Source organism: Pan paniscus, chromosome X, assembly GCF_029289425.2.
Source record: "Pan paniscus chromosome X, NHGRI_mPanPan1-v2.0_pri, whole genome shotgun sequence".
NCBI classification, from domain to species: domain Eukaryota; kingdom Metazoa; phylum Chordata; class Mammalia; order Primates; family Hominidae; genus Pan; species Pan paniscus.
Window position 1 is genome coordinate 47,012,318 of NC_073272.2, and position 23,671 is coordinate 47,035,988.

Genomic DNA, 23,671 nt, shown 5'->3' on the forward strand with positions numbered 1-23,671 from the left:
TTAATGGGTACAAAAATAGAAAGAATGAACAAGACCTAGTATTTGCTAGCTCAACAGAGTGACTATAGTCAAAAATAATTTAATTATACATCTTAAAATAACTAAAAGAGTATAATTGGATTGTTTGTAACACAAAGGATAAATGCTTGAGGTGATGGATACTCCATTTACCCTGATGTGATTATTACACATTGCATGCCTGTATTAAAATATCTCATGTAACCCATAAATATATACAACTACTATGTACCCGCAAAAATTAAACATTAAAATTAAAAACAAAACAAACAAAGTATATAACAACTCAATAGCAAGAAAACAAGTAACCAATTTTTTAAATGGGCATGGACCTGAATATACATTTATCAAAAGAAGACATATAAATGACCAACGGGTTCATGAAAAAATGTTCAATGTCACTAATCATTTTCAAATTAATACCACAATAAGATATCATCTCACACATTTTATAATGGCTTTTATCAAAAAGATGAAAGATAAGTGTAGACAACAATGTGGAGTTAAGGGAACCCTAACACAGTCTTGGTGGGAATGTAGATTAATACAGCAGTTATAGAAAATGACGTGGAGGTTCCTCAAAAAACTTAAAACACAACTACCATATGATCCAGCAATTCCACTTCTGAGAATGTATTCAAAGGAATTGAAATCAATATGTCAAAGGGATATCTGCACTTTCATGTTCATTTCAGCATTATTCATAATAACCAAGTTATAGAATCAACCTAGGTGTCTAGAAAGATAAATACTGCATTATCTCATTCATGTGTGGAATCTAAAAATAGTTAAATTCATAGAAGTAGATGATAGAATGATGATTACCAGAGGCTGAGGAAGGGGGACAGAGAGAATGGGCAGTTGAGGGTCAAAGGATACAATGTTTCAGTTAGACAGGAGGAATAAGTTTTGATATCTATTGCACAGCAGGGTGACTATGGTCAATAATGATGTATGTTTCAAAATAACTGAGAATAAATGTCAAATGTATCACCATAAAAAATGTTAAATAAGTGAAATGATGGATATATTAGCTTGATTTAATCATTCCACATTATATACATATATCAAACCATCATATTGTATCCCATAAATATAATAGTTATAAAATATTAAATAAAAATAATATTAGTAAAACAGTAAAAAAATAAAATCTGGTAATTAAAAGCTGGTGTGCTTTGTCTAGCCTCTGTCTCTTCTCATTCCACAGCAACCTCAGAGGCCATGTGTTGATGATGACAGCCCCAAAAGACTAAATGAGCTTGGATCTCCAAGTCTTTGCTTAGAGGAAAACCACAGGCCAGGAAAATCTGCATTGGACTTCTTATGAGAGAGAAATAAATTCATATTGTGCTAAGCCACTGAGATTTGGAGGTTTTTGAATCACCCCATTACCTCATCCCAAATAAGTTTTGACTGCTGATACTACATGGTGTCCAGAGATATCAGCTGGGATGTGAAGTCTAGACCTTCAGACAGACATGGCAATTTTTCTCTTGATCTTGACTGCCAAGCCAGCTCTCTTTTTACACTCATAATGTCTTGTACTACATAACTTAAGGATGGGATTACCATGTAGACCATGTCCCCGATTTGTGTCTAATTACCAAATCAGCCTAATTATTACCAAATTCTTCTATCTACTCATGGAATCCTGCAACTTCAGGCTGCTCCTTCCTGGGACAAAAGTTGTTTTCTAAATTTTTGTGTACACATTTATGGGGCACATGTGATATTTTGTTACATACATAGAATGTGTAATGATCAAGTCAGTATTTGGGGTATCTATCACCTCAAATATTTATCATTTCTATGTGCTGGTAATATTTCAAGTCTTTTAGCTATTTTGAAATACATGATACATTGTTGCTAAGTATAGTAACCCTACTTTGCTATCAAACATTGGAACTTATTCCTTCTATTTAACTGTACATTTGTACCCATTAACCAGCCTCTCTTCATCCCTCCTATCCCCACACCACCCTTCCCAGCTTCTGGTATCTATCATTCTACTCTCTGTCTCCATGAGATCAACTTTTTTAGCTCCCACATATGAGTGAGAACATTGGTCTTTCTGTGCCTGGCTTATTTCACTTAACGTAGTGACCTCCAGTTCCATTCATGTTGCTGCGAATAACATGATTTCATTCTTTCTTATGGCTGTATAGTATTCCACATTTTCTTTATCCATTTGGTTGTTGATGGATACTTAAGTTGATTCCATATCTTTGTTATTGTGAATAGTGCTGCAATAAACACTGGGGTGCAGATATCCCTTTGATATACTGATCTTTTTCCCTTTGGATAAATACCCAGGAGTGGGATTGCTGGATCATATGGTAGTTCTATTTTAAGTTTTTTGAGAAATCTCCATACTGTTTTCCACAGTGACTGTACTAATTTACGTTCCTGCATAATGTATAAGAATTCCCCTTTTCTCCGCCACCAGCATGTTTTTTTTTTGTCTTTTTAGTAATAGCCATTATAGCTGGAGTAAGGTGATATCTCACTGTAGTTTTGATTTGCACTTTCCTGCTGATTAGTGATGTTGAGCATTTTTTCATATATGGCTTGGCCATTTGTATGTCTTCTTTTTTTAATTTCTCTCATCTTTATTTTTATTAAAAAACAAACAAACAAAAACAAAGTCACCACCAACCACATGACAACTGGCCAGACAAGGCCTTGCTTCCCTCCCTCCTTTGCGCCTCCTGTGCCAAGTCAGCAGCGTCAGGGAGGCAGTCGGCAGTGATGTTAGCTTTGCCCAAAGGGAGTATTACAAGAGAGGCTTGGGAAAGGGAAGGAAACCTGGACAGGCTTTTCAGCATTGAGAAGTCACTTAAAACGGATTTGCTTTCAATAACTGGTATGTCTGAAATGCAGGGATGGAAGACCATGCTGTCAACAATCATAACCCGCTTTTTACAGGTTGGCTCCAGGGAGGGTTGGGTCGGAATTGTGTCTTAAGGAAGGAGAATGGTTTCATGAGCTTGCTCAGCTCTCCTGGAACAAAGACGAAGGTGCTACATGTTGTTTGTTAGGCTTATACTAGAGTGGGTTTGGGGCTGCAGGTCTGAAGTCCTTGTTAATGCATTTAGTGCTGGTGAGAAGGGTGGGCCCCAGCCTTGGACGCTGAAGTCCTCTAAAGAGAAGGCAGAGACACAGCCTCAGATCCCCGTCAACTTCCACTGAATAAGGGAGATGGGGAGGAGGTCTCAGCGGTTGGCCTCCTGCAAGCCCAGATGCCTGCCAGCCTGGGCCTGCTTCCTTAGCGCTGTGAGAGCTTGTGTCTGGTGGGCAGAGAGGACCAAGTGTAGTCCCTGCAGGGCTGAGTCTGCTCAAGGCTCCCCAGCTTTGGGCTTGCGGGGTGACCCTGCTCTGCTACCCAGCGGCGGCTTCAGCCCCAGGGGGAGCCGTGGCACAGGTGGTTTAGGCATAGCCGCCAGCCATCTGACTGGTGGCGCATTGCTGCCTACTCCTCGCTAGGCAGCGTAGCTGAAGAAGGCGCTCACTCCGTAGGCGATCATCACCAAACACGCAAAGAACGAAGTAGCCGCACGCTGGTTATACGGCTGCGTGCCCTTCAGGGACGTCAGGTCAACTGCCGCAGAGCAGGCGATGAAGGCGGTGACGTAAAGAAGGGTGGCACTGACGTTAAACATCATTAACACTAGTGGCCAGGGCACCATGTACAACTTCATGTGCAGCTGAAACAGGTAGAGGGTGAAGAAGACGATTGTCACCAGCCAGAGGAAGACAGATACGAACATCACCCAGCCATAGGCCGGGTACAGGTGGTACGGGGTGTCCGCAATCAGGGCCCACACCAGCAGCCCCAGCACCAGCTGCAGCAGCATGAACGCCCGAGGCGGGAGCGCACGAAGCCTAGGTCCGTGCGCAGCGCCTACACCAAGGCTCCAGCGTCCTGCGCGGGACTGCTGGTCCGCGTGCTCACTTTTGACGGGAACTCGGCCATGGCGGATCCGCTCGCCTCCCTAGGTCGCTCGGGCCGTCGTCGCCGCCCCTCCAGTGGTAGGTGCCAGCTCCCGCGCCGCTCTTCCCCGAGGCTCCCTATCCCGCTGCGGCCCCGAGCACTGCAGGAGGCCGTATGTCTTCTTTTGAGAAATGTCTATTTATGTTCTTTGCCCACTTTTTAATGGGATTGTGTGTGTGTGTGTGTGTGTGTGTGTGTGTGTAAACTGTTGTTTGAGTTCCTTGTATATTCTGGATATTAGTCCCTTGTCAGATGAATAGTTCGCAAATATTTTCTCCCATTAACAGGTTGTCTCTTCATTCTGTTGTTTCCTTTGCTGTGCAGAAGCTTTTTAGTTTAATATAGTTACATTTTTCTGTTATTATTTTTGTTGTCTGTGCTTTTGAGGTCTTAACTGTGAAATCTTTGCCTAGATCTATGTCCTAAAGTATTTTCCCTGTTTTCTTCTAGTATTTTTTAAAGTTTCAGTCTTATATTTAAGCCTTTAATTTCTCTTGAGTTGATTTTTGTGTATGGTGAGAGATGGGGATTGAGTTTCATTCTTCTGTATGTGGATATCCAATTTTTCCAATACTATTTAGTGAAGAGGGCGTCCTTTACCCAATGTAGGTTCTTGGTTCCTTTACCAGAATGGAAGTTTTAATTTTTATATCTTGAGACTCTTGAAAGTCTTCATGTTTTGGTTCAAATACTTTAAACGACACAATTTTCCATCTTCCATCCTTTTTAACACAATTCTTACAAATTTTAAGATGATATCTGGATAAATTTCTCATAACCTGTCTGACTGCTTGCCCATAATTTTAAGGCCATTAATATGCTTGGACATTTAAGAAAACTTTAAGATTCACTGTACTTTTAATTTGTTATGTGCGTAGGAATTGATTAAGTGCTTGGGAGGTTTTATTTGTTAGTCAGATATATAAGGGGCTTAAAAAGCACATTGAGAGTTTATGCCTGTAATCCCAGCTATTAAGAAGGCTGAGGTAGGAAGATTGCTTGAGTCTGGGAGTTTGAGACCAGCCTGGGCAACATAACAAAATCCCATCTCAAAAAAATAAACTAAAAAAAGTAAATTGAATTATTCTATCCCCTTATGGGCAGTTGAAAATGCAGAAGGGTACTTAATTAAATGGGACCAAATATCAGTAAAAAATATTTGTGTGATTATTAAACTTTACTAGATTTATAAATAGAATAATACGATTTGTAGGTTGAACTTAAAAGCTTAGAATAAACTATGTTTGGAATTTGTATCTGTAATAAATAAGTCACTTATTATAAACCCCCTCACCTGAGAGCAAAACATTTTCTGCAAACAAACAAAAAATCTCATGTTATAGATAAAAAACCAACCAACCAAACAAACAAACAAAAAAGAGCCAGTTCCACACCACATAGTAGATAGCTTTGAACCTGCTCTGAGTTGGGGAATTAGATAATCAAGAGTTTGAGAATACTATGTAGAATAAGGGTAATGGACTCTGATCATGGTTTGAGGAACTCCTAAACAGAGAAAGAACATGAAATTTAGTGCGTATAAAAGATGTGGTATATTTAGACCGGAAAAATCATCATGAATGTTTGTTAAAAATAGGATCCTGAGTCTGTGATTCTGATTCTGTGGATTGGAGGTGGAATTCTGGGAATCCAGAGTGTTTAATACAGTGGTTCTCAAAGGGTGGTCCATGGACCAGCAGCATCAGCATCACCTGGAAACTTACTAGAAATGCAAATTATTGGAATCTCCTAATTCCCACTGTGTAAGATTCTCTAAGAATCTGTTTGAACAAGCCCTCTAGTTGACTTTGATGCTCACTACAATTTGAGAACCACCAGTTTAACAGATGATTCAGTTGAGTCTTATGATTGGATGAGTTTTTCAAACACTACTGCAGGTGACAGAAAATTCAGGGCTCAACCTCCTTATTGAAATGGTCAGTTGAAGTTCACAGAATGCGACAGTTTATTGCTAAAGGCATCTTAGGGCAAGTCTTTAGTGGAGGAATCTACAAAAACAGCAAATTGTTGAAAATAATTGAGCCCATGGCATGGAATAAGAATTACATATAGTTTACTTTACAGTTAACTTACACATATCAAGTTTAAATGATATTCAGCAGAGTTCTGAAATTAATCTGTCTATATATTTTTTTTAACAAAAAGTGGTTTGTCTTGGCCAGATATGTCTGAAAACCTTGCTTCTGTTCAGATTCTGTCCAAATCTCTCTATTTAGGATTTGTTGATCCTTTTTTGCATTCTTTGTAGTCCTTACCCAGCACTGAGCTGCTGTTACTGAATCTGCAGTTAAGGCTCCCAGCTCCGACTTATATTAAGATATTTCCTCTAATGTTCTTTGCCGATTTGAGCCAGGTATTGCTTAGGAATGGCTTCTCTGTTTGCCTGGCTTAGTAGCTGTCTCCCTTTCTGAGGAATCTCTGTCTACTGCTTCTCAATGCTGCCAATACTTCTTGGCTTCATGTCCTCTCAACATCATCATTTTTCAGTTTTCAGATTGAATATGAGCTAGAAGAAGGTCATCCATTGGGTAGACCCATGGCATTTCCTATTATCACAATGTAGCCTATTGGATGAGGCAGTCTGCTTAATTTTTTAATGATTTTTTGTGAATTAATGCAAGTGCATGGCTGTGACAGATTGACTATTTAGAAGCCTTTGAAAATTTCTTCTTGGTTATGTTACATATAATTAAAATAGCCATGAACATGGGTGCATCTATTGTACATACTTGCAAAGTATGAAGTTCAGAAGTGCAATGAGATGCTGGAGATAAATCTTGGAAATGCCACTGTTATCTGACAATTCATAATTGTGCAAAGGATGAGGAAGTCACAAGTAACTGTACTGGAATAAGTAGCAGTTTTTGCAGCATTGCCATTTACTTCCCACATGTGCTCATTGAACAGGAAGATTGTACTCCTAAGGGCAGGCCTGCCCTTAATATTTGCAGAGCTTGAGGCAAGAAGATCAGTGGAGCCCCACTCCCCAAGCCATGCAGCCCCTATCTCCTTTTCTTTCCACCTCTGGCTCTATCCTGAACCACTAGGAGCCTTTGGTGGCTATTCTAGACCATGTGACTAAATTCCATCACCCCCATCACCTCACCCACCAGTCACCCCGTAGCACACAGTTTGCTCTCAGAATAATGGACCCAAAAGACAGAACTGCATAGGTACTGGAAGTGACTTGGAAACATTGGGCAGGGAATCTCAGGATCCTGAGATCCAGAGCTGGACCTCGAAGGGGAGATGTGGGCTTTGAGTGGATGTGGCCCTTGGTCCTATGGATTTCTTGCCTCATGTGAAGGGCACACTGGAGGAGATATAGTGCAGGGCCTTCTAAACTTTAGAGTCTGACTTGTTTGCCACGATCAGGAATGTGTGATGTAACATGGCATGAAATAAGTGTAGACCTCTCCATAGGTGAGGGGCCTAGTTGCCCAGGTCTAAGGGTAATACTGGTTATGGAATCCAAAGATGGAGAAGATTAATTTGTCAGCAAGGGCGTGTCATGATTGTGGGAACTACACCAGATCCCTTACAGTATTCTTGTCTTGTGTTTAGACGTCTAATTTTTACCAGTAGCCACAATCAGTTAATGTGGAATCCCAAATCATTATGCTCCCATTTCTCCTCTCTTATATTACCTACACCCACCCCACCGCCGGAATCTCCCATAGCAATTCGATTTTGCTATTATTTATGCTTTGCAATTTTTAATCAGTCTTTGGAGTTAAAAAGTCTCAAAATTCTTTGGGATTTTGAAATGCTTCATGGGGGAAAAATGAGTTTAGTGGTTAAATAAGTTCAGGGAATTATGCATGTGTCATCTCCCTGGCCTGGTGACTTAAAATATAGCTTAACATATTAAAGGCTCTGAGAATTTGTAAAGTAAAGAAATCTGTTTCACTTTACTTAACTCATTGATTCCTGCATGTATTTGAAAATAGACTCCCACACCTTTTATGCCAAAGAAATAATTATTGGTAGTTTCTGTCTTAAAAAATTAGACTAAGGCTTTCATCCATTCATTTGATACCTATTTATTATCCCAGTGACTGGACTAGAAATACGAAGGTAAACAAAATAAGACTCTGCTTTGGGGAGCTGTTAATCATTTTACCAGTGTCTTCGTATGTTTATTCCATTTAAGTTAGGGAAAAGCTTAGTTTTGTTTAGGAATCTTAGTTCAGTTATAACTTGAGGTCAGCTGCTATTTAGATGCCTGGAGAAATGCTTGCCTGTCAGAGAGTGCCTATTGCTGATTATATTTTCCAGTGTGCTTTGTATGTGAAATACACCTTTGGATTAGAAAATCAGAGATTCCTTTTATCTTGGGTCTGATGTGGGCCATCCCAAACACCCAGGGTACTTTGGGGCTGATGTAATCCAGTACTCCCTCCCAGGGTGTGTTGGGGGTGCTAATGTGGCCCATTACTACTTCCCAGAATATTTAGGGGCTATTGTGATTTGTCCCAACTTCCCAAGGTACCTTAGGGCTGCTGTGGCCTATCGTTACTTCTCAGGTTACTTTGTAGCCTGTCATTTATCTTCCAGGGCCTGTACAATGTAAGGATTGATGAAGCATTAGAGGTGTTGCTACTTGGAACCATTGCTTTTGTTTTGGAGCACAAGCTCTTTTGGGAGGGTTTCAGAGCTCACTGTACATTTCACATTCTAGTTGTATCTCACCACTTGTTTACCGCAATCAGGAATGTGTGAGGTAAGTTGGCATGAAATAAGAGTTGCTTGTCTCCATAGGGGTGGTTTTAGGTACAGCCATTTTAAAAAGCAGAGAGATGACTGAGTGGCCTCTTGGCATCTCTTCAGTTACAATGACTAGCAGATGCTATTGGTACTCCATCTGTATTTTCTCCACATTCATCTCTACCTGCTGAAAGTTGTTACAGGGAACACCTGTGACACTGTCAGAGGGCTTTCTTACCCCTTTGGCTAACAGGGTATACTCAGCCCTTACACACAGTAAGCATAAAATGCCAGAGAGTTAATGCTTCTGGAAGCAGCCTTCAACCAATGACAGTGAGTTCTCACTCTTAGGATAACTATAAAGAATGTTCTTTTATTTATATACTTATCTATTTTTATTGGATATTGATGAATTATAATTATACATATTTATGGGGTACAGTGATGCTGTGATATATGTACATATTGTGGATTAATTGAATCAAGCTAAATAAAATAGCAATTACCTAAAATACTTATTTTTTCCTCCTGCCTAACTAAAACATTGTCCCCTTGGACCTTTGCCCCCATGCCCCAGCCTATGGAAATTACAATTCTCCTATCTGCTTCTATGTGTTCAATTTTTTTTTAGCTTCCACATATAAGTGAGAATATGCAGTATTTGTTTTTCTGTGACTGGGTTATTTAACTTAGCATAAGGTGCTTCAGGTTCATCCATGTCATCACAAATGACCTAATTTCCCTCTTTTTAAGGCGGAATAGTATTCCATTGTCTATATATACCACATTTTCTTCATTCATCAGTTGATGAACACTTAGGTTGATTTCATGACTTGGCCATTGTGAATAATGTTGTAATAAACACGTGAGTGCAGATATCTCTCTGACATACTGATTTCAAATCCTTTGCATATGTACCTAGAAGTGGGATTGTTGGTTCACATGGTAACTCCATTTTTTAGTTTTTTGAGGAAACTTCATTGTTTTGCATAATGGCTGTATTAATATACATTCCCACCAACAGTGTACTAGAAGTCCCTTTTCTCCACAATCTTTCCAACAGTTGTCATCTTTTGTCTTTTTAATGGTAGCCATTCTGACAAGTGTCAAATGATATTTCATTGTGATTTTAATTTGCATTTCCCTAATGCCTAGTGATGTTGAGCATTTTTTTTTCATAATACCTGTTGGCCATTTGTATGTCTTCTTTTGAGAAATTTATATTTGGACCCTTTGCCCATCTTTTAAGCAGGTTGTTTGTTTTCTTACTATTGAGTTGTTTGAGTTTTTTAAACTTTTTAAAAATATACTTTGGATATTAATGTCTTATCAGATGAGTGGCTTGTAAATATATTCTCTCATTCCATAGGTTGTCTCCTCAGTCTGTTAACTGTTTCCTTTGCTGTGCAGAAGCTTTTTGGTTTGATGTAATACCATTTGTCTATTTTTGTTTTTGTTGTTTGAGCTTTGGGGGTCAAATCCAAAAAATCATTGTCCAGACCAATATCATATAATTCCTCCCCCCCCACACTGCTTTCTCTTACTAGTTTTATAGTTTCAGGTCTATGTTTAAGTCTTTAATCCATTTTTTGTTGATTTTTGCATATAGTGTGAGGTAAGAGTCCAATCTCATTCTTCTGCATGCAGATATCCAGTTTTTCCAATACCCTTCATTGAAGAGACTGTCCATCTGCCATTGTGTATTTTTGCCATTTTTGTTGAGAAATCAATTTGCTGTAAATGCCTGGGTTCACTTTTGGGCTTTTTATTCTGTTCCCTTTATTGATGTGTCTACTTTTATGCCAGTACCATGCTGTTTTAATTACTATTGTTTTGTAATATACTTAGAAGTCAGGCAGTGGGATGCCTCTAGCTTTTTCCTGTGCAAGATTAGCTTTACTATTTGTGTTTTTTTGTGGTAATATATGAATTTTAGAATTGTTTTTCTATTTTTGTGAAAAATTACATTGGAATTTTAATAGATTGCATTGACTGTGTAGATAGCTTTGGGTGGTAAGGAAATGTTAACAATATTAATTATTTTAATTCATGAGCATCGAATATCTTTTCATTTATTTATGTCTTCTTCAATTTCAGTTTAGTAATTTTCAATGTACAGATCTTTCACTTCCTTGTTTAAATTTATTCCTAAATATTTTATATTTTTGTAGCAAGTATAAATGGGATTGCTTTCTTAATTTCTTTTTCAGCTAGTGTGCTGTTGGAGTATAGAAATGCTATTGACTTTCGATGTTATATCCTACAGCTTTACTGTATTTGTTTATTAGTTCTAACAGTTTTTTATAGTCTTTAGGACTTTCTATACATGAGATCATGTCATTAGCAATCAGCAACAATTTCACTTCTTCGTTTCCTGTTCGTATGCCTTTTATTTCTTTCTCTTGCCTAATTGCTCTGGCAAGAATTTTCAGTACTATGTTGAATAGAAGTGATGTGAATGGATATCTTTGTTCTTGATCTTAGAGGAAAAGCTTTCAACTTTTCACTATTGAGTATAATGTCAGCTATCAGATTGTCATGTTAGCTTTTATTATGTGGAAAAATGTTCCTTCTATACTTAATCTGTTTAGAGTTGTTACTATGAAAGAATGTTGAATTTTGCCAAATGATTTTTTTTATTTGATGAGATGATTGTATGGTTTTGTTCTTTGTTCTGTTAATATGTTGTATCACATTTATTGATTTGGTATGTTGAAACATCATTGCACCCCTGAAATAAATCCCATTTGATTATAGTGAATAATTCTTTTTATATGCTGTAGAATTTTGTTTGCTAGTATTTTTGAGGATTTTTGCATCTATGTTCATCAGGGATATTAGCCTGTAATTTTCTTCTCTTATAATGTCCTTGTCTGAATTTGGCCTCATAAAAAGAGTTTTGAAGTATTCCCTCCTCTAGTATTTTTTGGAAGAGTTTGAGAATGATTGGTATTAGCTTTCCTAAATGTTTGGTAGAATTCAGCAATGAAGTTATGAGGTCCTGGGCTTTTCTTTGATGGGAGGCATTTGATTACTGATTCAATCCTTTACTTATGTTGGTCTCTTCATATTTTTTATGTCTGTATAATTCAGTCTTGGCAAATTGTATGTATCTAGGAATTTATCCATTATTTCTACATTATTCAATTTGTTGACACGTAAGTATTCATAGTAATCTCTTATGGGCATTCATATTTTTGTGGTATCAGTTGTAATTTCCCTTCTTTTACTTCTGATTTTATTGTGTCTTCTCTCTTTTTTTCTTAGTTAAGCTAAAGGTTTATCAACTTTGTTTATCTTTCCTAAAAACCAACTCAGCTTTATTGATATTCTCTGCTGTTTTTCTAGTCTCTATTTTATTTATTTCTACTCTGATCTTTGTTATTTCCTTCCTTCTGCTAACTTTGGGCTTAGTTTTTTGTTCTTTTTTTAGTTTCTTGAGGTGTAATATTATGTTGTTAGGCATTTATTGCTATAAATTTTCCTCTTAGAACTGCTTTTGATGCATCCCACTAGTTTTTGTATGTTGTGTTTCCATTATTGTTTTTGTCTCAGGATATTTTTTTTATTTCCCTTTCTTAATTTTAATTTTTATTTGTAAACTTTTATTTTAGGTTCAGGGATATATGTGCAGGTGTGTTATATAGGTAAATTGCATGTCATGGGAGTTTGGTGTACAGATTATTTCATCAACCAGGTAATAAGCATAGCACCCAATAAGTAGTTTTCAATCCTCACCCTCCTCCCATTTTCCACCCTCAAGTAGGCCCTGATGTCTGTTATTCCCTTCTTAGTGTCCATATGTACTCAGTGTTTAGCTCCCACTTATAAGTGAGAGCATGTGGTATTTGGTTTTCTGTTCTAGTGTTAGTTCACTTAGAGTAATGGCTTCCAATTTTATCCATGTTGTTGCAAAGGACATGATCTCCTTCTATTTTGTGGCTGTGTAGTATTCCATGGTGTCTATGTACCAAATTTAAAAAAAAATCCAGTCTACCACTGGTGGGCATTCAGGTTGATTCCATGTCTTTGCTATTGTGAATAGTGCTGTGATAAATATATGGGTGCATGTGCATTTATGGTACAATGGTTTATGTTCCTTAGGGTAAATACCCAATTATGGGATTTCTGGGACAAATGGCAATACTGTTTTAACTTCTTTCAGAAATTGTGAAACTGCTTTCCACAATGGCTGAACTAATTTATATTCCCACCAGAAGTGTATAAGCATTTTGATTTCTTCTTTGACCCATTGGTTATTCAAGAGCATGTTGTTCAATTTCCACATACTTATGGATTTTCAAAATTTCTCCTCTTATTGGTTTCTAGGTTAATACCGTTGTGGTCAGAAAAGGTAGTTAATATGATTTTGATCCTCTTAAATTTGTTCAGACATGTTTTGTGGCCTAACATATGACCCATCCTGGAGGATGTTCTGTGTGTGCTTGAGAAAAATGGGCATTCTATTACTTTTGTATGGAATGTTCTGTATATATCTGTTAGGTTCATTTGGTCTAAAGTGTAGTTCAAGTCAAATGTTTCCTTATGAATTTTTTTTGAAACAGAGTTTTTTTTCATTAGCCAGGCTGGAGTGCCATGGCGTGATCTTGGCTAACTGCAACCTCTGCCTCCTGGCTTCAAGTGATTCTCCTGCCTCAGCCTCCCAAGTAGCTGGTATTACAGGTGCATGCCACCACTCCTGGCTAACTTTTTGTATTTTTAGTAGAGATGGGGTTTCACCATGTTGGCCAGGCTGGTCTCAAACTCCTGAATTCAAGTCATCCACCCTCCTTGGCCTCCCAAAGTGCTGGGATTAGAGGTGTGTGAGCCACTGCGCCCAGGCTCCTTATTAACTTTTGTCTAGATGATCTGTCCATTGTTGACAGTGGGGTACTGAAGCCCCCTACTATTACTGTATTGCAATTATCTCTCCTTTCAGATCCTTTAACATTTCTTTTCTATGTTAAGGTGCTCCAATGTTGGGTGTGCATATATTTACAATTGTTATATCCTCTTGATGAATTGATCCCTTAATCATTATATAATGACCAACTTTGTCTCTTTTTCACTTAAAGTATATTTTGTCTGATACGAGTATAACTACACCTGTTATCCTTTGGTTTTTCATTAACATGGAATATCATTTCCTATCCCCTTACTTTTAGTCTATATGTGCTCTTCAAGGCAAGGTGAGTGTCTTATAGGTAGTATATAGTTGGGTTTTCTGGCCACTCCATGTCTTCTTATTGAAAAATTTAATTCATTTACATTAAAAGTAATTCTTTGTTGGTAAGGATTTACTACTACCATTTTGTAATTTGTTTTCTGATTGTTTTGTATATACTTTGTTTCTTTCTCTTTTGCTGTCTTGCTTTCTGATTTGATAATTTTCTGTAATGTTATGCTTCGAATCCTTTCTATTTATGTTTTGTACATCTACTGTAGATTCTTGTTTTGTGGTTATCAAGAGGCTTACGTGAAATATCTTATACTTATAACAGGTTATTCCAAGCTAATAACAACTTAACTTTGAGAGCACAAAATAGCTGTATACTTTTACTTCCCCCCAACATTTTAAGTTTTTGATGTCAAAAAGTACACAATTTTGTAATTGGTATCCCAAGACAATTAATTTTTGCTATAGTTATTGTAATAGAGTTGTCTATTAATCATTATACTAGAGATAAAATTGCTTTACAAACCACCAATCCAGAGTATTCTGAATGTGATTATGTATTAGTTATACTATTGAGTTTTGTACTTTTGTATGTTTTATGTTATTAATTAGAGGCCTTGGCCTTTAGGTAAAGCTTAAAGAACTCTCTTTAGTAATTTCTGTAAGGCAGGCCTAGTGGGGATGAACTCCCTCAGCTTTTGTTCGTTTGGGAAGGTTTTCATTTCTTTCTCACTTCTGAAAGTCAGGTTTGTCAGGTAAAGTATTCTTTGTTGGCAATTATTTTCTATGAGCACTTTGAATATATCATTCTACTCCTTCCTGTCTCTATTAGTTTGTTCTTGCATTGCTGTAAAGAATATCTGAGACTGGGTATTTATAAAGAAAATTTATAAAGAAAAGAGGTATAATTGACTGGCTCATAGTTCTGCAAGTTTTATAGGAAGCATGGTGCTCACTTATCATCAAGGGGATGGCTGAAGCCATTCATGAGGGATTCACCACCATGATCCAAATGCCTCCCACCAGCTACCACCTCCAAGATTGGGGATTACATTTCAACATGAGATTTGGGCAGAAACAAATATCCAACTATATTATTCTCCCCCTACTCCTCCCCAAACCTCTTGTCCTTCTCACATTGCAAAATACAGTCATGCTTCCCAATCATCCCCCAAAATCTTAACTAATTCCACCATTAACTCAAAAGTCCCAGGTCCAAGTCCAAAGTCTCATCTGAGAAAAGGCAAGTCCCTTCCACCTAGAAGCCTGTAAAATAAAAAACAAGTTAGTTACTTCCAAGATACAATAGGGGTATAGCCATTGGATAAACATTCCCACTCCAAAAGGGAGAAATTGGCCAAAAGAAAGGGGCAATGGGCCCCACACAGGCTCAAAACCCAGCAGGGCATTCATTAAATCTTAAAGCTCTAAAATAATCTTCTTTGATTCCATGTTCCACATCCAGAGCACACTGGTGCAAAAGTGGGTTCCCAAGGCCTTGGGAAGCTCTTCCTCTATGGCTTTGCAGGGTTAAGGCCTCAGGGCTGATCTCACAGGTTGGCATTGAATAGTTGTGGCTTTTCCAAGCTAAGGATGCAAGCTGCCATTTGTTCTACCATTCTGGGGTCTGGAGGATGATGGGTCTCTTCCCACAGCTCCACTAGGCAGTGCTCCAGTGGGGACTCTGTATGGAGCCTCCAACCCCACATTTCCCCTCTGCACTGTCCTAGTAGAGGTTCTCTGTGAGGCCTCCACCTCTGCAGCAGGCTTCTGCCTGGACACTGAGGCTTCTCCATACATCCTCTGAGACCTAGGGAGAGGCTGCTAAGAATCCACCACTCTCCACTCTTGTGCCCTGTATGCCTGCAGGCTTAACACCATATGGAAGCCACCAAGGCTTATGGCTTGCATCTTCTGAAGCAGTAGCCTGAACTGTATCTGGGGCCCTTTCAGCCAAGGCTGGAGACAGAGCAACTGGGATGTGGGGAGAAGTGTTCTGAGGCTGCACAGGGCAGCAGGGCCCTGGGCCTGGCCCACAAAGCCATTCTTCATTCCTAGGCCTCGGCCTGTGATGGCAGGAGCTGCCACAAAAGTCTCCGAAATGCCTTCAAGGTGTTTTCCCTATTGTCGTGGCTATTAGCACATGGCTCCCTTTTCGTTATGCAAATATCTCTAATAAATGATTGCTCCACAGCCCACTTGAATTCCTCTCCTGAAAAAGTTTCTTCTTTCTCTGCCACATCACCTGCAATTTTTTCAAGCTTTTATGCTCTGCTTTCTTTCTAAATATAAGTTCCCACTTTAAATCATTTCTTTGCTCCTGCATCTGAGCATAGGTTGTTAGAAGCAGCCAGGTCAAATCTTCAATGCTTTGCTCCTTAGAAATTTCTTCTGCCAATACCATAGGTCATGACTCTCAAGTTCAAACATCCACAGATTCCCTAGAAAATGAACAGAATGCATCCAGTCTCTTTGCTAAGGCATAACATGCATGACCTTTGCTCCAGTTCCCAATAAGTTCCTCATTTCCCTCTGAGACCTCAGCAGCCTGGACTTCACTGTCCATATCACTATTGGCATTTTGGTCACAACCACTTAGTCAGTCTCTAAGAAGTTCCAATCACTCATTCATCTTCCTGTCTTCTTCTGAGTCCTCCAAACTCTTCCAGCCTCTGTCTGCTACCCAGTTACAAAGCTGCTCCCACATTTTAAGGTATCCTTATAGCAATCCTCTACTCTTTACCAATTTTCTGCATTAGTCTATTCTTGCATTGCTATAAAGAAATACCTGAGCCTGCGTAATTTATAAGGAAAAGATGTTTAATTGGCTTATAGTTTTGCAAGCTTTATAGGATGCATGTGACCCCATCTGCTTGGCTTCTGGAGAAGACTCAGGAAGCTTACAGTCATGGCAGAAGGCAAAGGGAGAGCAGGCTTGTCATATGGTGAAAGCAGGGGTGAGAGAGAGAGTCAGGGGGAGATGCCACATGCTTTTAAACAATCAGATCTCATGTGAACTCACAAAGAGTTCACTTATCACCAAAGGGATGACTGAAGCCACTCATGAGGGATCTGCCCCAATGATCCAAACAACTCCCAGCAGGCCCCACCTCCAAGATTGGAGATTACATTTCAACATGAGATTTGGGCAGGTACAAATATCCAACCATATCACTGTCCTGCAGTGTTTCTGCTGAGAAATATGCTGATAGTCATATTGGAACTCCCTTGTAGATAATGTATTTCTTATTTCTTGATGCTTTCAGAATTTTTTCTTTGTCTTTAATTTTTGATAGTTTCATTATTTTGTGCATTGGTGAACTCTGGGTTGAATATTGTTGGTGACCTCTCTGCTACCTGTACCTGGATGTTGGCATCTTTCCTAAGATTTGAGAGGTTTTCAGCCATTATTTTTTTAAATATGCTTCTGGTCCCTTTGTTCTCACTTTTCCTTCTGGAATTACTGTTATGTGGTAATTAGGTCTCTTGATAGTGTCCCAGAGTTCTCATAGGCTTTCTTCATTCTTTTTAGTTTGCTTCTTATTTTTGCTTTGTTGGTTGGACAATTTCAGATGTTTGAAGCAGGGCAATGCGATGCCTCTGGCTTTATTCTTTTTGCTTGGGATTGCTTTGGCCATTCTGGTTATTTTTTGGTTCCAAATAAATTTTATAATAGATTTTTCTAAATCTGTGAAAAATGATACTGGTATTTTGATAGGAGTAGCATTGAACCTGTAAATTGCTTTGGGCAATATGGCCATTTCAACTATGTATTTTCTTCTAGTCCATGAGCATAGAATATTTTTCCATTTATTTGTATCATATCTAATTTTTTTCAGTAGTGTTTTGTAGTTCTCCTTGTAGAGATCTTTCACCTCCTTGGTTAAATAAATTCTTATGTATTTCATTCTTTTTGTTGCTATTATAAATGAGATTGTGTTCTTGATTTGGTTCTTAGCTAGACATTATTAGTGTGTAAAAATGCTACTGATTTTTGTACATTGATTTTGTATCCTGAAACTTTACTGAATTTGTTTATCAGTTCTAGGATCCTTTTTCAGAGTCATTAGGGTTTTCTATGTATAGAATCATCTTCAAGCTCTCTTATACTTTCTTCTGCTTGATTGAGCCTACTATTAAAGCTTTTTATTGCATTTCCGTTTCAGTCATTGTATTTTTCATCTCTAGGAGTTTTACTTTTTATTATTTCTATTTCTTTGTTACTCTTTTTCATTTTATTCATGCACTGTTTTCCAAATTGCATTTAATTTTTTACTTCATACATTCTTGTAGCTCACTAAACTTCCTCAAGATGATTATTCTGAATTCTTTGTCATTTTATAGACTTCCATTTTTAAGGGTTCACTGTTGAAACTTTGTTAGTTCCTTTTAGAGGTGTCATGATTTCGTGATTCTTTGTAAACCTTGTGTCCTTGCATTTGTGTCTGTGCATTTGGAGAGACAGCCACCTCTTCTGACTTTTACAAGTGTTCTTTGTCAGGGATAAACCTTCACTATTTAGCCTGGCCTATGATTCTTTGTGGGCCTGGGCAGGAAGAGCTTGCTTTTGGATTCTCTAGATAGCTGGGCTACTGCCTTAGCTCTGATTTGGGATGGAGCTGCTGACTCAGCTCCACTGTCAGGTAAGACCGCTGGCTGAGCTCTTTAATAAGGCAGAGCTGCTGGCAGGTTACTGCAATTGCCTTTTATTGGGCTTGACCACAAGGTGTATTCCATGGCCAGGTAGCACCACTGTTTGAAGTTTGTATTTGGACAGGGCTGTAGGCTGGGTCCTCAGGTTAGGCAGAATCACTGCTTGGGATGGATGGGACCAGCTGCTATGCTAAGTAGAAATGCACTGTTGAGGTTTGCCTCCCTGCCTAGATGGGGCCTTGTGGTGGGCTTTGAGGATGGGCCAAGCACTGTTTAAACTCCTAGGTGTGGCAGAAGTAGCCTCTGCACTTTGCCAAAATGCACTGTGGTGGGCATCTCTCTCCCTGGGCAGTGCCTAGGCAGGCTGAGTTTGAGGCTGAGTTGGGTGCTGTTTAAACTCTTGGTTGTGGCAGAACTAACCACTGCTCTTTGCCAACATTCACTGTGGCAGTCCATCACACCTTTCCAGGACAAGGTCTTCAAGTGGGCTTTGAAGCCATGCCAAACACTGTTTAAACTCCTGTGTGTGGCAGAACTAGCCCCTGCTTTTTGCCAAATTGTGCTGTCCCTTGATGGGGCCCTGGGGTAGGGTCTAAGGCTGGGCCTGGAGGCTGGCTGTTTGGAGATTCAAGCCAGGCAGAACTTCCCACCAATTCTGGTAACAGCCAGCTCAGCTTTGAAGATGAGCTATGCTGTTGACTGCTGTCTCTGATCATGTGCCATTACTGGCAATTACAAAGAACTAACACAAATATCTGTATACTGGTCACTGTGTTCTTGCTTTGTTTCTACCTGACCCTAGATAGTCTAGTCATGCCAATACCTCTTGTGTTCCCTATGAGGTGAGAGTAAAGTGGGCTTCCTGGGAAGCATCTCAAAATGCTAGGGAAGCTGGATGTCCACCTCTGGTTCTCTTTCTCCACTGTAGAAACTGTGACTCCTGAGGAATTCTCTCTGTGTGACACTGTGGAAGGAAGAGGGGTGACACAACCAGTGAGATCATTTCTTTTACCCTCTCTTGTGGTTTTTATTTGGTTCTGTGGTCCACACAGGTATATCAGGCTTATTTCCAAGTTTTGAGGTTTTCACAAAGGTGTTCTTAGTTGTGGATATTTGTCAGTTGAACTTTTGTGGAGGTTAGTGAAGCCTGAGATCTCCTATTCTGCCAGATTGCTGAGGTATGTTCTTTATTGTCTTTCACTGTTCCCCTCTGGAACTGAACTTCAGTTAACCACAACGGCAACTAACTTAAAAACACACTCTTGGCTGGGTGCGGTGGCTCACGCCTGTAATCCTAGCACTTTGGGAGGCTGAGGCAGGCGGATCATGAGGTTAGGAGATCGAGATCATCCTGGTTAACACAGTGAAACCCCATCTCTACTAAAAAAATACGAAAAATTAGCTGGGCATGGTGGCGGGCACCTGTAGTCCCAGCTACTCGGGAGGCTGAGGCAGGAGAATGGCATGAACCCGGGAGGTGGAGCTTGCAGTGAGCAAAAAACAAAAAGAAAAACAAAAACAAAAACAAAAAAGCACAAGCAAACAAACAAAAAAACACTCTTTGCATTCACTTTCATTCTCATTTCCTTACACCTTATCAGTGTTTCCTGGTATTGCCTCTCAGTAAAACAAACAATCAAACAAAACCATTTTAGAAAACCAAAACCTACACTCAAATACTTGGGCTGCTTATCGGAGAAACCCAAAATCAAGCCAGTGATTCTAATACATTTGGTCATTAAGTTTGCTGAATGGGAGCTAGTGACATTTTCTTGACTTGCAACTATCATGCTGCAAAATGTTTTGTTCCATTTTTAATTTCTTTAACTGTTTTCTTTTTCTTTTTTTTTTTTTTTGAGACGAAGTCCTGCTCTGTTGCCCAGGCTGGAGTGCAGTGGCAAGATCTCGGCTCATTGCAACCTTCACCTTTCAGGTTCAAGCGATTCTCCTGCCTCAGCCTCCCAAGTAGCTGGGACTACAGGCATGTGCCACCACGCCCAGCTAATTTTTCTATTTTTAGTAGAGACGGGGTTTCACCATGTTAGCCAGGCTGGTCTAGAACTCCCAACCTCAAATAATCCGCCTGCCTCAGCCTCCCAAAGTGTTGGATTATAGGCATAAGCCATTGTGCCAGGCAATTTCTTTAACTTTAAGAAAAAATATATTCAGACCCTACTAGTGGTAGAGATTACAAATCCAGAAAGAAAAATGTATACTGACATTAGGAGTCGAAAAAGAAAAACACATGATCTAAATTTCCATCTGCCTTTTTTCCTTTAACTTGAATCTGGCTAAATTCACTGGTACATTATTGCTAGTAAGTAAAATAGATTTTTTAATTGTTGCATTCCCTGTATATGTCATTAAAAATGAGAAAGCTAAAAGTAGCCATAAGGAAAGGGAGAGGGATATTGTGTTTCAGTGTGATAGGTAGCTTCTAAGATGGCCCTCAAATACTCCTATCTCTTAATACGTATGACCTTGAGTAACATGCTTCTAAACAATAGACTATCTCAACTTTGTGGAGATGTAATTTTGTCATTAGCTTATAAGAGATTGTAGCCTTTGTCTTGCTATCAGACTTTCTCCTTTGCTAGCTTTGTGAGGCAAAGTGTCTTATTTAGGAGACACACGTGGCACAGAACTGAGGTGGACCTCTGGCTAATAGCCAGTAGTTAACTGAGATCCTCAGTCCAGTAATCCAAAAAGAACTGAATCCTGGCTGGGTGCAGTGGCTCATGCCTGTAATCCCAGCATTTTAGGAGGCCGAGGCAGGAAAAATCACTTGAGGCCAGGAGTTCAAGAACAACCTGGGCAGCATAGCAAGACCTTGTATCTATAAACAATTTTAAAAATTAGCCAGGCATAGTGGTCCATGCCTGCAGTGCAAGTTACTCAGAAGCTGGGGTGGTAGGATCACTTGAACCCTGATGTCGAGGCTGCAATGAGCTGTGGTCAAGCCACTGCACTTTACCCTTCAGAGTGAGACCCTGTCTTTAAAAGAAAAGAAAAGAAAAGAAAAGAAAAGAAAAAGAACAGAATCCTCTCTGCAATCATGTAGCGAGCTTATAAGTGGATCTTACACTGGTTGAGTTTTTAGATGAGACTCAGTTCTGGCTGACACCTTGCTTGAAGCCTTGGAGAACACCCTGAAGCAGAAGACACAGTTAAGCTATGCTTGGATTCCTGGTCCACAGAAAATATGAGACAATAAATGTGTGCAATTAAGTATTTCCACTTTCCTATTCATTCTGTTTAGAACAAATATTTGGGATTTAGAAGGAAAATTTAGACTTTAACAGGGTCACTGCCACCTTGAATACTGAATCAAATTGACCTTGATAGGGATGCATTATGCTTATATTTCGGATTCGAGCTCCCACTGTTGTTAAAAGAAAAGGAAAATACTTTCTCTTTGAAAGTCTACCCGACCAAAATTCTTTGTATAAAAATGGCTTCTCATAGATTAGTTTCTGAGTACATTTTCTACCAATGGTCTGAAGTCATCCGTAAGCATATGCAAATCTCTTAGCAACAGAAGATTATTCCAAATGAGAAAGCATTATGAGCCAACTCCCATGTAAGCATCTGAGCCAACAAAGATGGGGTTTTAAGCTTTATTTAAAAAAAATTTAAAATAAAATTATCCTGAGAGAATGGAGCAGTATGTATAAATCTATGAATTGTTTGAATAAGTTCAGTTGTTTCAAGGTTACTTCTTCTGTGTCTAGTATAAATATATTTCAAAAATACATACAGTAAAATGTGAAAAACAGTTTCTTTGGGATCAACATGTCTGCTGCCAGAGAAGTTACATTTCTTGTAAAACAATGCTACATAATGGATGGTGGTGGAGTGAGGCCAGCTGGTTTTAAATATCAAGCTGACAGTGGAATGTGGTATTTAGAATATAGTCACAGCACAACACACAAGGAGGCATAGAGACCTACTGCTTGACAACTTAACAAAAATGCAGTGTGTTCTCCAAAGGATTATTTTAACCTTATACATACCTACTTTTTACAAAGTTTCACTTCAGGCTCAGTGTGTTTTGTATGTTGTGGGTGAACTCCATGGGAGCACCTGAGAGGTGAAATTCCTTTATAACCAGGTCCTTTTGACACTTAAATTTTTAGCTTAGAAGTTTCTGAGTTGGAGTACGTGGAATGATCCACTGTGTTGTGGGAAGAAAATATTAGGAGTTTTCTTTAGCATATAAGAAATAAATGAAGCATAATCCGCAGTTAATATACAGACTGACACTAGTGGCTTCACTCAGTCCATCTGCATAGAAGATTGTTGTGTGCTGTGTCACGGGTGTCCGTGTGAAGAGAGCACCAAACAAACAGGCTTTGTGTGAGCAACAAGGCTGTTTATTTCACCTGGTTGCAGGCGGGCTGAGTCCGAAAAGAGAGTCAACAAGGAAGATAGAGGTGGGGCAGTTTTATAGGATTTGGGTGGGTAGTGGAAAATTGCAGTCAAAGAAGGAGGTTGTTCTCTTGTGGGCAGGGGCGGGGGTCACAAGGTGCTCAGAGGGGGAGCTTCTGAGCCAGGAGAAGGAATGTCACAAGGTTAATCGCTCAGTTAAGGTGGGGCAGAGACAAATCACAATGGTGGAATGTCATCAGTTAAGGCAGGAACTGGCCATTTTCACTTCTTTTGTGATTTTTCTCTTGCTTCAGGCCATCTGGATATATAAGTGCAGGTCACAGGGGATATGATGGCTTAGCTTGGGCTCAGAGGCCTGACATTAAGCAAAAATAAAATTCTAAGCTCCCCAACTGACTGAATTAATCCCTCCTTTTAACCATTTAACCAGAAAAAACGAGTTCAGATCATGATTGGAAGGAGGGGTCAGACAAGACTCATTATACTCTCCTCCTTTTGGAATTCAAGCGTAACTGACCAGCATTAACATTAAAACAGAGATCTTAAAAGTGACAAAAGAAACTTTGTAGCAATAAGACACAAAATTCCAACCTGACTCTAGTATAGTATCACATGACAGACAGCAGGCCCTGAAAGAAATTGAAGTATTTTACCCCAAAATATATTTATTTGGCATATTTTTATTTTTGTTTTTCATATTTTTAAACTTAGTT

General features: G+C 39.1%; 1 pseudogene; it reads right to left on the reverse strand.

Annotated features, from left to right (window-relative positions):
- Positions 1-3,447: 3,447 nt before the first annotated feature.
- Positions 3,448-3,994, reverse strand: LOC100980475 (plasmolipin-like; annotated as a pseudogene).
- Between the last annotated feature and the right edge of the window lie 19,677 nt (positions 3,995-23,671).